Source organism: Phyllobates terribilis, unplaced genomic scaffold, assembly GCF_046119375.1.
Source record: "Phyllobates terribilis strain yellow unplaced genomic scaffold, ASM4611937v1 Scaffold_2__4_contigs__length_985480577, whole genome shotgun sequence".
NCBI lineage: Eukaryota > Metazoa > Chordata > Amphibia > Anura > Dendrobatidae > Phyllobates > Phyllobates terribilis.
This window is the reverse complement of record NW_027362762.1, coordinates 370,196,752-370,210,610: the sequence shown is the minus strand read 5'-3', so window position 1 is coordinate 370,210,610 and position 13,859 is coordinate 370,196,752. Positions and strand designations below refer to the sequence as shown.

The 13,859-nt window shown below is 40.6% G+C and overlaps 1 protein-coding gene across 13 annotated transcripts in view; it reads right to left on the bottom strand.

Moving 5' to 3' along the window:
• The window catches only part of DMD (dystrophin), a 3,940,859-nt gene that overhangs the window by 542,998 nt on the left and 3,384,002 nt on the right, over positions 1-13,859 (bottom strand). The gene's annotated exons all lie outside the window — the stretch shown is intronic.

Genomic DNA, 13,859 nt, shown 5'->3' with positions numbered 1-13,859 from the left:
ATGGAGGCCTGGATTTGGAGTCACCCCCAAAATGAAAGTGGAAAAAAACACAACAGGCTGATCCAACTTTGATGTAATGTCCTTAAAACAAGTCAAAATGAGGCTCAGTATTGTGTGTGGCCTCCAAGTGCCTGTATGACCTCCCTACAATGCCTGGGCATGCTCCTGATGAGGTTGTGGATGGTCTCCTGTGGGATCTCCTCCCAGACCTGGACCAAAGCATCCGCCAACTCCTGGACAGTCTGTGGTGCAACGTGATGTTGGTGGATGGAGCGAGACATGATGTTCCAGATGTGCTCAATCGGATTCAGGTCTGGGGAATGGGCGGGCCAGTCCATAGCTTCAGCGCCTTCATCTTGCAGGAACTGCTGACACACTTCAGCCACATGAGGTCTGGCATTGTCCTGCATTAGGAGGAACCCAGGGCCAACCGCACCAGCATATGGTCTCACAAGGGGTCTGAGGATCTCATCTCAGTACCTAATGGCAGTCAGGCTACCTCTGGCGAGCACATGGAGGACTGTGAGGCCCTCCAAAGAAATGCCACCCCACACCATTACTGACCCACTGCCAAACCGGTCATGCTGAAGGATGTTGCAGGCAGCAGATCACTCTCCACGGTGTCTCCAGACTCTGTCACGTCTGTCACAAGTGGTGACTTTGCCAATCCTGGTGTTCTGTGGCAAATGCGAAGCGTCCTGCACGGTGTTGGGCTGTGAGCACAACCCCCATCTGTGGACGTCGGTCCCTCATACCACCCTCATGGAGTCGGTTTCTAACCGTTTGTGCAGACAATGCACATTTGTGGCCTGCTGGAGGTCATTTTGCAAGGCTCTGACAGTGTTCCTCCTGTTCCTCCTTGCACAAAGGCGGAGGTAGCGGTCCTGCTGCTGGGTTGTTGCTCTCCTACGGCCCCCTCCATGTCTACTGATGTACTGGCCTGTCTCCTGGTAGCACCTCCAGCCTCTGGACACTACGCTGACAGACACAGTAAACCTTCTTGCCACAGCTCGCATTGATGTGCTATCCTGGACGAGCTGAGCAAGTTCTGTGGGTTGTAAAGTCCGTCTCATGCTACCATGAGTGTGAAAGCACAACCAACATTCAAAAGTGACCAAAACATCAGCCAGAAAGTATTGGTACTGAGATGTGGTCTGTGGTCCCCACCTGCAGAACCACTCCTTTATTGAGGGTGTCTTGATAATTGCCAATAATTTCCATCTATTGTCTATTCCATTTGCACAACAGCATGTGAAATTGATTGTCAATCAGTGTTGCTTCCTAAGTGGACAGTTTGATTTCACAGAAGTTTGATTTACTTGGAGTTATATTCTATTGTTTAAGTGTTACCTTTATTTTTTTGAGCAGTGTATTTCTTTACCATATGTACCATAAGTTGATGTATCAGGGCTGTGTTTGTTAATGAGGATAGGCTCAGCATTTACGTTACTTCCTCTGCAGTTTACATAGGACTGCAGGTAAATTACTTGAACCCAGTGAATTATTACAATAAAGAAAAGAAGGAGTTGCAAAACAAATTCAGCGTTGTTCAACCGTATATAATATTCATATGCATTTAATCCATCATAATAAGATAACATTTGTAATAAAGATGACATTCGCTAAAGATGGTAATATTCCGCCATCAGGGCTGCACATCATCAAAGTGGTTTAGAAAATTGTCTTTTTTATGCTTATTGCTTCCCTTTATTATGAAGCAGAGACTTTGCTGGCTCTATGTTAGTTATAGTTATTATTATTATTATTATTATTATTATTATTAATGTTATATAGTTATTAAGTTGATGAGAAAAATGTCTAACCCCAGTTATATAAAATGGTCTCAGACGGTGTAGTACTGACTGTCAGACAGATGTAGTGACTCTCAGGAAACATCAGTGGGAAGCAAAGCCATAGTAGAGCATTAATACAATTCATAGCCAGGGGCAGGGAGCCAAGTAATGAAATAATATGACCAAGAAGAGCTCTAGTTTTGTCCTTATCAAGTTAATGTTATTTTTCAAATCCCTGTAAAGCTACAGTAATACCATAATAAGGAACAGGATATGCTGTATGTGAAAAAGAAGCCAAGAGAAATATTTCAAGAAATATATCAATGTGTTAAGTCCAGAAACATCAGCGAGCTTCCGGAAAACATTTAATAAGTGGCTACAAATGTCAGTCATCTGATTGGTCAGTCGCCCATCAAACAAGAATAATTGAAATGGCTCAACACAACTAATATAACAAGCGGTTTCTTCTAGCAGCTGACAGCTTCTGGCAGCATTCTTGAGGAATCTTAGCCCATTACGTAAAGGCAATGGCCTCCAGTTCACTAATATTCTTATGTTTGCATGCTGCACCTGCCCTTTTCAAATCCCAGCAAAGATTTTTGATGCATTTCAAGTTAGGTGACTGTGATGACAACCTGAGAATCCTCTAGTATTTCTTATGAAACCGAACATTTCTGGACTTTGAGTTATAATTGGGATAACTGTTCTTCTGATCCAATGACGAGCAAGCTGGAGCTTCCTCACAGAAGGCAGGACAATTTATTTTAGGATTTCCTGACACTTGATTGAATCCAACTTGCCCTCTACACGCTGCAGGTTTCCAGTACCAGAGGAAGCAAATCATCCAGGTCACTGAGCAAGGCTTCAATGTAGGCATGATGTTCTTTTCGGTGTATGATTTATTCTTCTTCCTCCAGCCATACCTGATTCATACCCCTGAAAAATTTCAGTTTTGATTCATCGCTCCACAGAGCAGAATCCCAAAACTTCTGTGGCTTATTTATATGATTTGAGCATAATGAAGCTAACTGTTCTTGTCATTTTGAGTCAGTAGAAAAGTACGTCCGGGGGGTCGAATATGGAAGCCTTCAGCATGTCCAGCATGATGTGCCTTACTGAAAAACCTGAAATTTCAGAGCCTGTTGGCACCAGATCTTGCTGCAGTTATTTTGCAGTCTTCAAAGATTTTTAGCAACCCACCTCCTCAAGAATCTGGTGGCAGCTGGTGATAGCTTCCTCTTTCTGCCACATCCAGGTAGTTTAAGCAGTGTTCCTTTAACTTGAAACTTGGAAACTATGCTTCCAACTGTATCTCTAGGAACATGCAATACCATTACTATCTCTTTGCATCCTTTTTGTTGTTTGTGCATGGCAATGATTACTTCTCTTAACTTTTTGGATCACTCTCTTGACAAACCAAGAATATTCGTGAGCAGGAGGTCATTGCCCATAAGAAATGGGCTAAGTTTCCATATGAACGCTGACAGAAGCTGTTGTGTGACTATATATCACATTTTTAGCAGGACGTAACAACCAAAGGTTCTCTACCAAGTACCATAAATGCTTGCTATGAAGTGTTATAATTCTGAGAATGTAGTAATCAGTAAAAGTGAGATTTTGTGATACATTTGGAGAACCACATAATATATTAGTTGTGTTGAGCTATTTAGAATACTCTTGCTTGGTTTATTGCAAACAGAAAGTTTAGCAATTTTGCTAATAATCCTTATTTTCAATGGGGGAATAATTTAGATTGCAACTATCCAAAGAAATTCCAAGGTAATTTGACGTGGGAACAACTGTCATGTTCTCTCCTGTAAAATTTTCTATTGCAGACTGTATAACTCAGGAGCAAGGGAGTCAGATGGGACATTTGAAGGTTGTCAGATCTAGGATGCTCCAGAAATATTGCATTCAAATAAATAGGTGACCATCTAAGGAAGGGTATGCTTATTTTACCAGATTGATAAACTATACTTACACTGTTAGGGTATGGAACATCTGTATGACATTCATACATCTAAACAGGGCATAAGGAAATCTGATAAGGCAACTAAGTTAGAGAAAAAAAATAACTGAAAGTGGCAATCATTTTTCTCATATAATCAAACCTTAAAGGGAAAAAAAATATATAAATAGCAAGTGGTCATAACTTTTTTCTATTGGATTTATGCTAAAAGAAACAAAACATCTGCCTACATATAGAATTGTAGGCATGCAGATGTACATAAGAGTCCCTTTAAAGCGTCTTAGGCCAATTTTATAGCCCTGTAAATCTTGGAGGTTGTAGTTATAATACTCCCAAGTCTATGAGACCTTACAATGAAATATCCAGTAAAGTGTAAATGTATATGTAAAAATTACATACCAATAAAAAAAGCTTATACTATGCAATAACTACTGTACGTGTTTTAAGATCTAGCAGATGGAGCTGTTGAAAAAGACAAAATACAGTGAAATCCCCTAGACTACTTCCTCCTATGAAAACTAAGATGTAGCATACAACCAATCTTATTCATAACTTCTGAGGAGGTGTTACATCACATGTGAGAAATGTCTGCCTGTGGGATCACACCTTTAAAATGATTGTAAAGCTATTGCGATAATTAGACATTATGCTGCCCTCCCTCAGAGGTCTTTTACCTCTACATTTTGCGAGTGTTTTATAATAAGTTATACAGCTGAAAAGTCAAAGTTTGGAAAGATAATAATTATTGTTAAAATGTAAAAAAGCCCTCTTTAATAACCCAGATACAAAGTTTTACTGTGAAATGATTAGTTTAATGCGGTCAAAACATATAATTAAACTAATTACATAAGTTCTACGGAACACTTTCAACCCCACTAATATTCATAAGTATAATTGGAGAGCACAGAAAAATATATGTTTATTAAAATACCTTAGCTACGTAACTCTAATCAAGTCTATGATGAGAACTTATTTTCAGTTTGTATTATTTTTTACTCTAAGAGCTGTTTTTTCTCTATATGGGATAGTATCTCATAACTCCAGGATATCACTAATCTTAGACTAAAGGCCATTATAGACATTAGACTAAAGTCGGCCAGACCCACTTATTTTGGTGGGATCAGCTGACAGGCTAATGATAAGGGAGACTTCCACCTTTCTCCCAGAGAAGGATCCAGCTGATCCTTTTGTTCTCCATGAGGTAAGCAACCATCAGAGTATGTATGGGGAAGTTGGGAGACATAGCTGTCAGCCTAACAGTGATCTAATGTGTATGGGGTACTTAACTGTTGGTACCATAAACTATACAGAATTTATTAACAACAACCAAACTGTCCACTAGAAAGATTTTAATACTAATTCTGTCTATCTATGGAGAAAAAATATTGGCCAGATGTCAAGAGGTGTGCGTCTACCTTCAGACGCTTCGTTATCCTCTGCTAGTGAGTCTTCGATTGCATCCTCATCTTCGATGAAAACCAGATCGGGTCGGGACCTTAACAAGACAAGAGACTTAGGGTTCCATGCATATAAACGACGTTATTTTAAATCCCCAGATGGAGAAAAGAAAGACAATAAGGTAATTAACCTAAGTGATCATCAATTAAGTTCAACTGACTTAAACTTACTAAGCAAAGGTCTAACATTCTTTCCCAAATCTAAATTTGATCGTTTCATAGCTACGAAAGATTTACATTTATTTGCAAGAAAACTTATGTTCAAAAAATATTTTCAGGATGATCAATTATATGCTCTTTTTCCAACAGAGGAAGAACAGAATGCGTTAAGAACTTTGGAAGATTTGGTAGAGGAGAATGTTATAGCTGAAGAAGGTAAGATCCCCAGTTCCATCAAACCTCGGTCTAAAAAGTTTCCTTCATTTGCCTCATGTGCCAGTATAGATATGTTCGTACAGGTGGTAACTCATGAATTTAATCAAATTTCCCATCACATTGAATATGACAAGTTGACTAAAGTGCAAAGGGAGAGGTTGTTGCTTCGGGGGCTCCCGGATGTAGTGCTGAAGCCAGCGGATAAAGGCGGTAACATCGTTATATGGCCTATTACGCTTTATGAAAAAGAAGTGTATCAACAACTCAATAACGAGTCTTGCTATAAACCCCTTACTTTCAATCCACTACAGTCATTCACTTATAAACTTTCTAAAATTTTAAAAATGGCGGTTGATGACGAGGTGATAACCAAAGAGCTGGTTTCGGCGCAGCAGGTCGGTGAGCCCTTGATTGCAACCCTATACCTGCTCCCCAAAATACATAAGAACTTGAAGGTGCCTCCTGGACGTCCGATCATATCTGGCACAGGCAATTTCTTGGAGAATGTAAATCAGTGGATTTATTCCCAGCTACAGCTGCTTGTTGAAACCTTGCCCTCCTTTTTGCTGGATACTGGGGATCTTTTAAAGAGAATAGATGGTCTGAGTATAAGCGATGACATGATGCTGGTAGCGGGTGATATTGAGTCGCTCTATATCAGTATCAAACATGCTGATGGTATTGAAGCCACTAGATTTTTTCTCTTAAGTTCAAACCTGCCTGCTAGTATTGTGGCACTTATACTGGAGCTCCTTGAGTTTTCCCTAACACATAATTTTTTTACCTTTAAGGGGTCCTTCTACCTGCAGCTCCAGGGAACAGCTATGGGGGCATCCTTTGCCCTCTCGTATGCCAATTTGTTCCTGGGGCTGTGGGAGAGGGACCATGCCCTGCGAGACCAATAGTCGTCAATGGACTGCGTCCTCTTATGGATGCGGTACATTGATGACATATTGTTGATCTGGCAGGGATCTGAAGAACTACTACATCAATTTATGCAGTCTCTTAATAAGAACAATATGAATATTCACATAACTTATCAATTCGACAAAAAGGAAATTACGTTTCTTGACGTGACTATACGTAGGGATGATAATGACTTTCTCCAAACTGGGATTTTTAGAAAAAGTACTGCTAGCAACACTTTGTTGCATGCCTCTTCGGCACACCCGAAATACATGATCCAATCAGTACTGGTGGGGCAATTCCTCCGGCTGCGGAGGATCTCTTCGGACAATCAAGAATTTGAGAAACAAGCGGAGGATTTAAAATCTCGCTTCTACGAAAGAGGGTATAGTAAAAGAGCAATTAAAAAGGCGTTTAACGGGGCTAAATATGCTAGACGTTCAGAATTACTATACAAGAAACAAGAGAGTAGAAATAATAATAACAAAGTGAGATTTATTACTGATTATCATGCCCAATTTTCTCGTATGAAATCCTGCTTGGCAAAGGCGTGGCCGATTCTCCAGACAGATCCTGCTATTTCTAAATTTTTATCTCCTACCCCTAGTGTGACAATTAGGAGATCTAAAAATTTATGGGATTATTTGGTACGTAGCCACTACCAGATTGCGCCAGAAAGGGTTTTTGTTGATGGGGTTGGTACTGCGCCTGGATGCAGGCCGTGTGGCCGATGTGTTGCCTGCCCAAATGTCGAATGTGCTACCCAATTTTATGATTCTTCAAGATTAAAGACCTATGAGATCTATAAACATATTGATTGTACATCCAGGTATATTATATACTTTGCCACATGTCCCTGTGGACTCATTTATGTGGGTTTAACTTCTCCACAGCTAAAAGTAAGGATCCGAGAACACGTATTGGGCATCCAGGCGGCAGCCGGTCACTCGGATGTATCCACGCTCAGGACCATACCCCATCATTTTAAACTTTATCATGATTGTGATAGTACACAACTTAGAGTAAGAGGTATAGATCAACTTGGTAATACTACTAGAGGTGGAAAGATAAGCCAACGTTTGGCACAATTAGAAGCCCGCTGGATTTGGACTTTGGATATTGTCCATCCCAAGGGGTTGAATGAACACCTGAGTTTTGTCCCATTTTTGTGATCACCCGTTGCAAAAACATGTGCATTATTGTATTGTTTTAAGTGTTTTTATTCACGCCATTTATTTTAATTATCCCTAGATGTTCACACGTCTATCGACATGTCTGATTTTGATCTATTTTGGATGCCCGCATAGTTCCATCATTCTTATGCAATTAACGCAGGAGCTGCCTTTGCGTATGCCACACCTTTAATAAAGAAGATACCTGTATTTACAATCTTTCATCAAGGCTTCGAAGAATTAGTGCTAGAAAAGTAAAAACTGTAATATGATGAATTAGTAATTGGCAACATATTACTTGACGTTAAGTATTGTTTTGGAAAAAGATGTTTCATGTGTGTGACAAATGACTAACGTGTATTGATTTGTAATGTCTGAAATGTTAAAAATGGTTTTGTCCTCATTTTTCACAATCTATATATGTAGCACTATATCTTCCCTTTAAGGGAACTTATGTGAAGATATGTCTAACGATCGGCCTTATTTTGGCTGTTTGTGGATAGGTTATGCTCATTATTAGGTTGATGGGTATGATTTAATCATGATTTAATTGCGTTGGTGGTAAGGTTTACCTATGGCAATCTATCTGATTGGCTCCTGCACAGTTGCCTTGGAGACCGGGCATGCTTGCGCGTCGTGCTGGCCGCACGCGCCCCGGCTTTCGGCATCTTATCGTGAGGACCTGCGTCGCGGTCCGCTGACTAGGAAGTGAGCGTAACGTGATCCCGACACCGTGGGTCGCTCCGCCTATCGTGACGTGGTAAGCGTCATCTAAGGTCCTCAAGACAACTGTTTAGACCGGAAGTAGCCGGCTTCCGACACGTGCGGCGATTGGCGTGGGCACATTTAAAAGGGACCACACATATACTGACACATACCCACTGACGAAGGTTCACCGAAATGCGCGTTGGGGTGGACGTACACCCTCCAGCCGTTGGCTCATTCTTTGCTTCCTGTACCAAGGGTTGTTATATACTCAGCTTGGCTCATTCTCTGTTTCCTGCACTCATGGTAGTTATATATTCTGTTTTTATTGGAATTATGACTTATAAACCATCTTAAGATGTATGGGCAAATTAAAGTAATATTGGAGATTGGCGTTTAATAATCGAGCTATGGTTTACATTGTTGGGCCATACATGCTGGTCGTGTGATATGTCCGTTTTCAATTTTGTACATGGTCATTGGTGCTTTATACTCCGTGTGTAATCCAATTGATTTTTATTGAAATATATTTAATAAAGATTTATATTTTTATACTCACGATAATAATGATGGGCTTTATGTCGCGATTTTTTCCTCCTGCTGTTTCCTACTTCCTCCTATGAAAACTAAGATGTCGTATGCAACCAATCTTATTCATAACTTCTGTGGAGGTGTTACATCATATGTGAGAAATGCCTGCCTGTGGGATCACACCTTTAAAATGATTGTAAAGCTGTTGTGATAATTAGACATTATGCAGCCCTCCCTCAGAGGTCTTTTGCCTCTACATTTTGCGAGTGTTTTATAATAAGTTATACAGCTGAAAAGTCAAAGTTTGGAAAGATAATAATTATTGTTAAAATGTAAAAAGCCCTCTTTAATAACCCAGATACAAAGTTTTACTGTGAAACGATTAGTCTAATGCGGCCAAAACATATAATTAAACTAATTACATAAGTTCTACGGAACACTTCCAACCCCACTAATATTCATAAGTATAATTGGAGAGCACAGAAAAATATATATTTATTAAAATACCTTAGCTACGTAACTCTAATCAAGTCTATGTTAGAGAACTTATTTTCAGTTTGTATTATTTTTTACTCTAAGAGCTGTTTTTTCTCTGTATGGGATAGTATCTCATAACTCCAGGATATCACTAATCTCAGACTAAAGGCCATTATTGACATTAGACTAAAGTCGGCCAAACCCACTTATTTTGGTGGGATCAGCTGACAGGCTAATGCTAAGGGAGACTTCCACCTTTCTCCCAGAGAAGGATCCAGCTGATCCTTTTGTTCTCCATGAGATAAGCAACCATCAGAGTATGTATGGGGAAGTTGGGAGACATAGCTGTCAGCCTAACAGTGATCTAATGTGTAAGGGGTACTTAACTGTTGGTACCATAAACTATACAGAACTTATTAACAACAACCAAACTATCCACTAGAGTACTTCTATAGTGTCAAAATAAATTTCTAATGAAGAAAGAAATGTTCAATGTAATGATCAGAGTTGGCTTTAAACCCTGTACATTGCCTAGACTAAAACAACATATTTAAATACAATTGACTTACCATGAAGATAGCATGTAGCTTTATTAAATATTTAATATATCAAATTTCCAGGTTTATTTTTTGCCTTTCTTATGTTTTCCTGTAATTTCCATCCTAAACTTTCATCTTGCTCATGGTCTTAGCATGCTTCCCTATTTGTTATAGTTTGATTTACAGTGCCTTGAAAAAGTATTCATCGCCCATGAACTTTTCCACATTTTTTCATGTTACACCCACAAACTTCAATGTATTTTATTGGGATTGTATGTGGCATACCAACAGAAAGTAGTAAGTACTTGTGAAGCGTAAAGGAAATGATACATGGTTTTCTAATTATTTTAAAAATATAAATCTGAAATTTGTGACTTGCATTTGCATTCAGCCCCCCTAAGCAAATACTCTGCTCAAAAAAATAAAGGGAACACTCAAATAACACATCCTAGATCTGAGTGAATGAAATATTCTCATTGAATACTTTGTTCTGTACAAAGTTGAATGTGCTGACAACAAAATCACACAAAAATCATCAATGGAAATCAAATTTATTAACCAATGGAGGCCAGGATTTGGAGTCACCCCCAAAATTAAAGTGGAAAAACACACTACAGGCTGATCCAACTTTGATGTAATGTCCTTAAAACAAGTAAAAATGAGGCTCAGTATTGTGTGTGGCCTCCACGTGCCTGCATGACCTCCTTACAATGCCTGGGCATGTTCCTGATGAGGTTGCGGATGGTCTCCTGTGGGATCTCCTCCCAGACCTGGACTAAAGCATGCGCCAACTCCTGGACAGTCTGTGGTGCAACGTGACGTTGGTGGATGGAGAGAGACATGATGTCCCACATGTGCTCAATCGGATTCAGGTCTGGGGAACGGGCGGGACAGTCCATAGCTTCAATGCCTTCATCTTGCAGGAACTACTGACACACTCCAGCCACATGAGATCTGGCATTGTCCTGCATTAGGAGGAACCCAGGGCCAACCGCACCAGCATATGGTCTCACAAGGGGTCTGAGGATCTCATCTCGGTACCTAATTGTGGTCAGGCTACCTCTGGAGAGCCCATGGAGGGCTGTGCGGCCCTCCAAAGAAATTCCACCCCACACTATTACTGACCCACTGCCAAACTGGTCATGCTGAAGGATGTTGGAGGCAGCAGATCGCTCTCCACGATGTTACCAGACTCTGTCACGTCTGTCACATGTGCTCAGTGTGAACCTGCTTTTATCTGTGAAGAGCACAGGGCGCCAGTGGCGACTTTGCCAATCCTGGTGTTCTGTGGTAAGTGCCAAGCGTCCTGCATGGTGTTGGGCTGTGAGCACATCCCCCATCTGTGGATGTCGGGCCCTCATACCACCCTCATGGAGCCGGTTTCTAACCGTTTGTGCAGACACATGCACATTTGTGGCCTGCTGGAGGTCATTTTGCAGGGCTCTGGCAGTGCTCCTCCTGTTCCTTCTTGCACAAAGGAGGAGGTAACGGTCCTGCTGCTGAGTTGTTGCCCTCCTATGGCTCCCTCCACATCTCCTGGTATCTGCTCCATGCTCTGGACACTGTGCTGACAGACACAGCTACCCTTCTTGCCACAGCTCGCACTGATGTGCCATCCTGGATGAACTGCACTACCAGAGCAATTTCTGTGGGTTGTACTGTAGACACCCCCTCATGCTACTGTACCTCTAGGGTTGAGAGCAATGGCAAAATGAAAAAGTGACCAAAGCAACAGCCAAAAAGGATGAGAACAGAGAAATGGTCTGTGGTCACCACCTGCAGAACCACTCCTTTACAGGGAGTATCTTGCTAATAGCCTACCATTTCTACCAGTTGTCTGTTCCATTTGCACAACAGCAGGAGAAATTAATTTACTATCAGTGTTGCTTCATAACTGGACAGGTAGATTTCACAGAAGTGTTATTGACTTGGAGTTACATTGTGTTATTTAAGTGTTCCCTTTATTTTTTGAGCAGTGTACTTTGCAGGACCACTTTTGCTGCAATTACTGCTGCAAGTCTTTTGGGTTATGTCTCTACCAGCTTTGCACATCTAGAAGCTGAAACTTTTGCCCATTCCTCTTTGCAAAATACCTCTAGCTCAGTGAGATTGGATGGAGACGTGTGTGAACAGCAACTTAAAAGTCTTGCCACAGATTCTCAATGGGATTTATGTCTGGACTGTAACTGGGCCTTTGAAACACATGAATATGCTTTGATCTAAGCCATTCCATAGTACCTCTGGTAGTATGTTTAGGGTCGGTGTCCTGCTGGAATGTGAACCTACACCCCACTCTAAAATCTTTTGCAGCCTTTAAGATGTTTTCCTCCCGGATTGGCCTGTATTTAGCTCCATCCATTTTCCCATAAACTCTGACCAGCTTCCCTGTCACTGCTGAAGAAAAGCATCCACACAGCATGAAGCTGCCACCACCATGTTTGATGCTGCCACCACCATGTTTGATGCTGCCACCACCATGTTTCATGCTGTCATCAACATGACAATTCACAGGTAAAATCTGTGTTCAGTGAAGTCAGATTTTACCCATTAATTGAGAATTTTGAGAATGAATGATCAGTCCAGAAAGGGAAAGTAGCAGATTTCGCTAATAAAATATATTACATAGTATCTTATTTCATGTGTAGTATTGATTTCTTGAATAAAAATTAATACAATGATTACTCTTTATGCTTAAAGTTAATGGACACCTTTGGCATGTATACATATGTTAGTGGCTAGTTTCAGACCTCCTGATAAGGTTGACCTCCGTCATTCATTTTCATACCTCCTGATAAGCTGCTTGTAGCTTGTTCCAAGTTTCAGATTTTTATTATGTGAGAGCGTCTCGTCTAGTAATATAGTCTGGATGTAAAGTCTGTGAGAATCCAATGTACTGAGTAGACATGATCAAATCTGCAAACATGCAAATTCACCAAATCATGCATATATAACAGGGAAATTTGATTTGCATCAATATTTTCGGCTGCAAATGGGATGTTCCTTATTATGCTCTCAGGTCTCTCTAGATCCCAGAATATAATAAATGTAGAATGTAAAAGAGAAAAAAATAATAATTTTCACCTCACTGCTTACCTGTCCTGCCACCCTCACAACTCGCCACCCAGTACCCCACACCTTTTCTTTTCTGCTTACCTAATTGAGTGCATCTTATTCAGCCTGCATCGATCATCTCAATGACTTCTGGCTCCATCAAGCCTCTGAAATCATGATTTAATTATGTATGTCACCCATGGCCTAGTCAACGCAATTAGGGAGGCATGTCTGAAATGACAAACACTGCGACAGCACGGCGTGCAGTGATGTCTGCGACTTGGTTGAGTTGGAAGCCCCGACCATGAATGAAGCAAGCCAAAGAAGATGCATGTAACTGGGCAAGATGAACAGAAGAGATGTGGAGGACCAGACAACAAGCTGCAAAGTTGGCAGAACAGATGAGCAGTAAGATGAGGACTGGATGATGGGCTGCAGGTGCATTGGGAAAAGTGAGCTGTGTGGTATCATTTATTTAAAGAGTAACCGTTGTTTTAATTTTTATTTCATAATTCTATAGTATACATGAAAATAAGCAACTTTGTAATATATATTATCAGAGAGATCTAATTTTTCTGTCAGAATTGATCAATCATTATAAAAATTCTCAATTTTGAGGTAATATCTGTATTCAGTTAGGACAGATTTTCCCATTACTGAAATAGGGGATGGCAGGTGCTACTGATAAGACTCTATCTAGAGGGAAAAAGAGAGAGGAGCACTGTCTCCAGCTCCTCCATCCTCCCATCTGTATATGACCATATCAGTAGCACTTGTCATCTCCTATTCCAGTAATGTGAAATTTTGCATTCACTGAATAGTATGTGTTGTACCTGTGAAAAACTCGGTTAGAACGCTTTAGAGAAAATTGGAGCTGTGGAAGG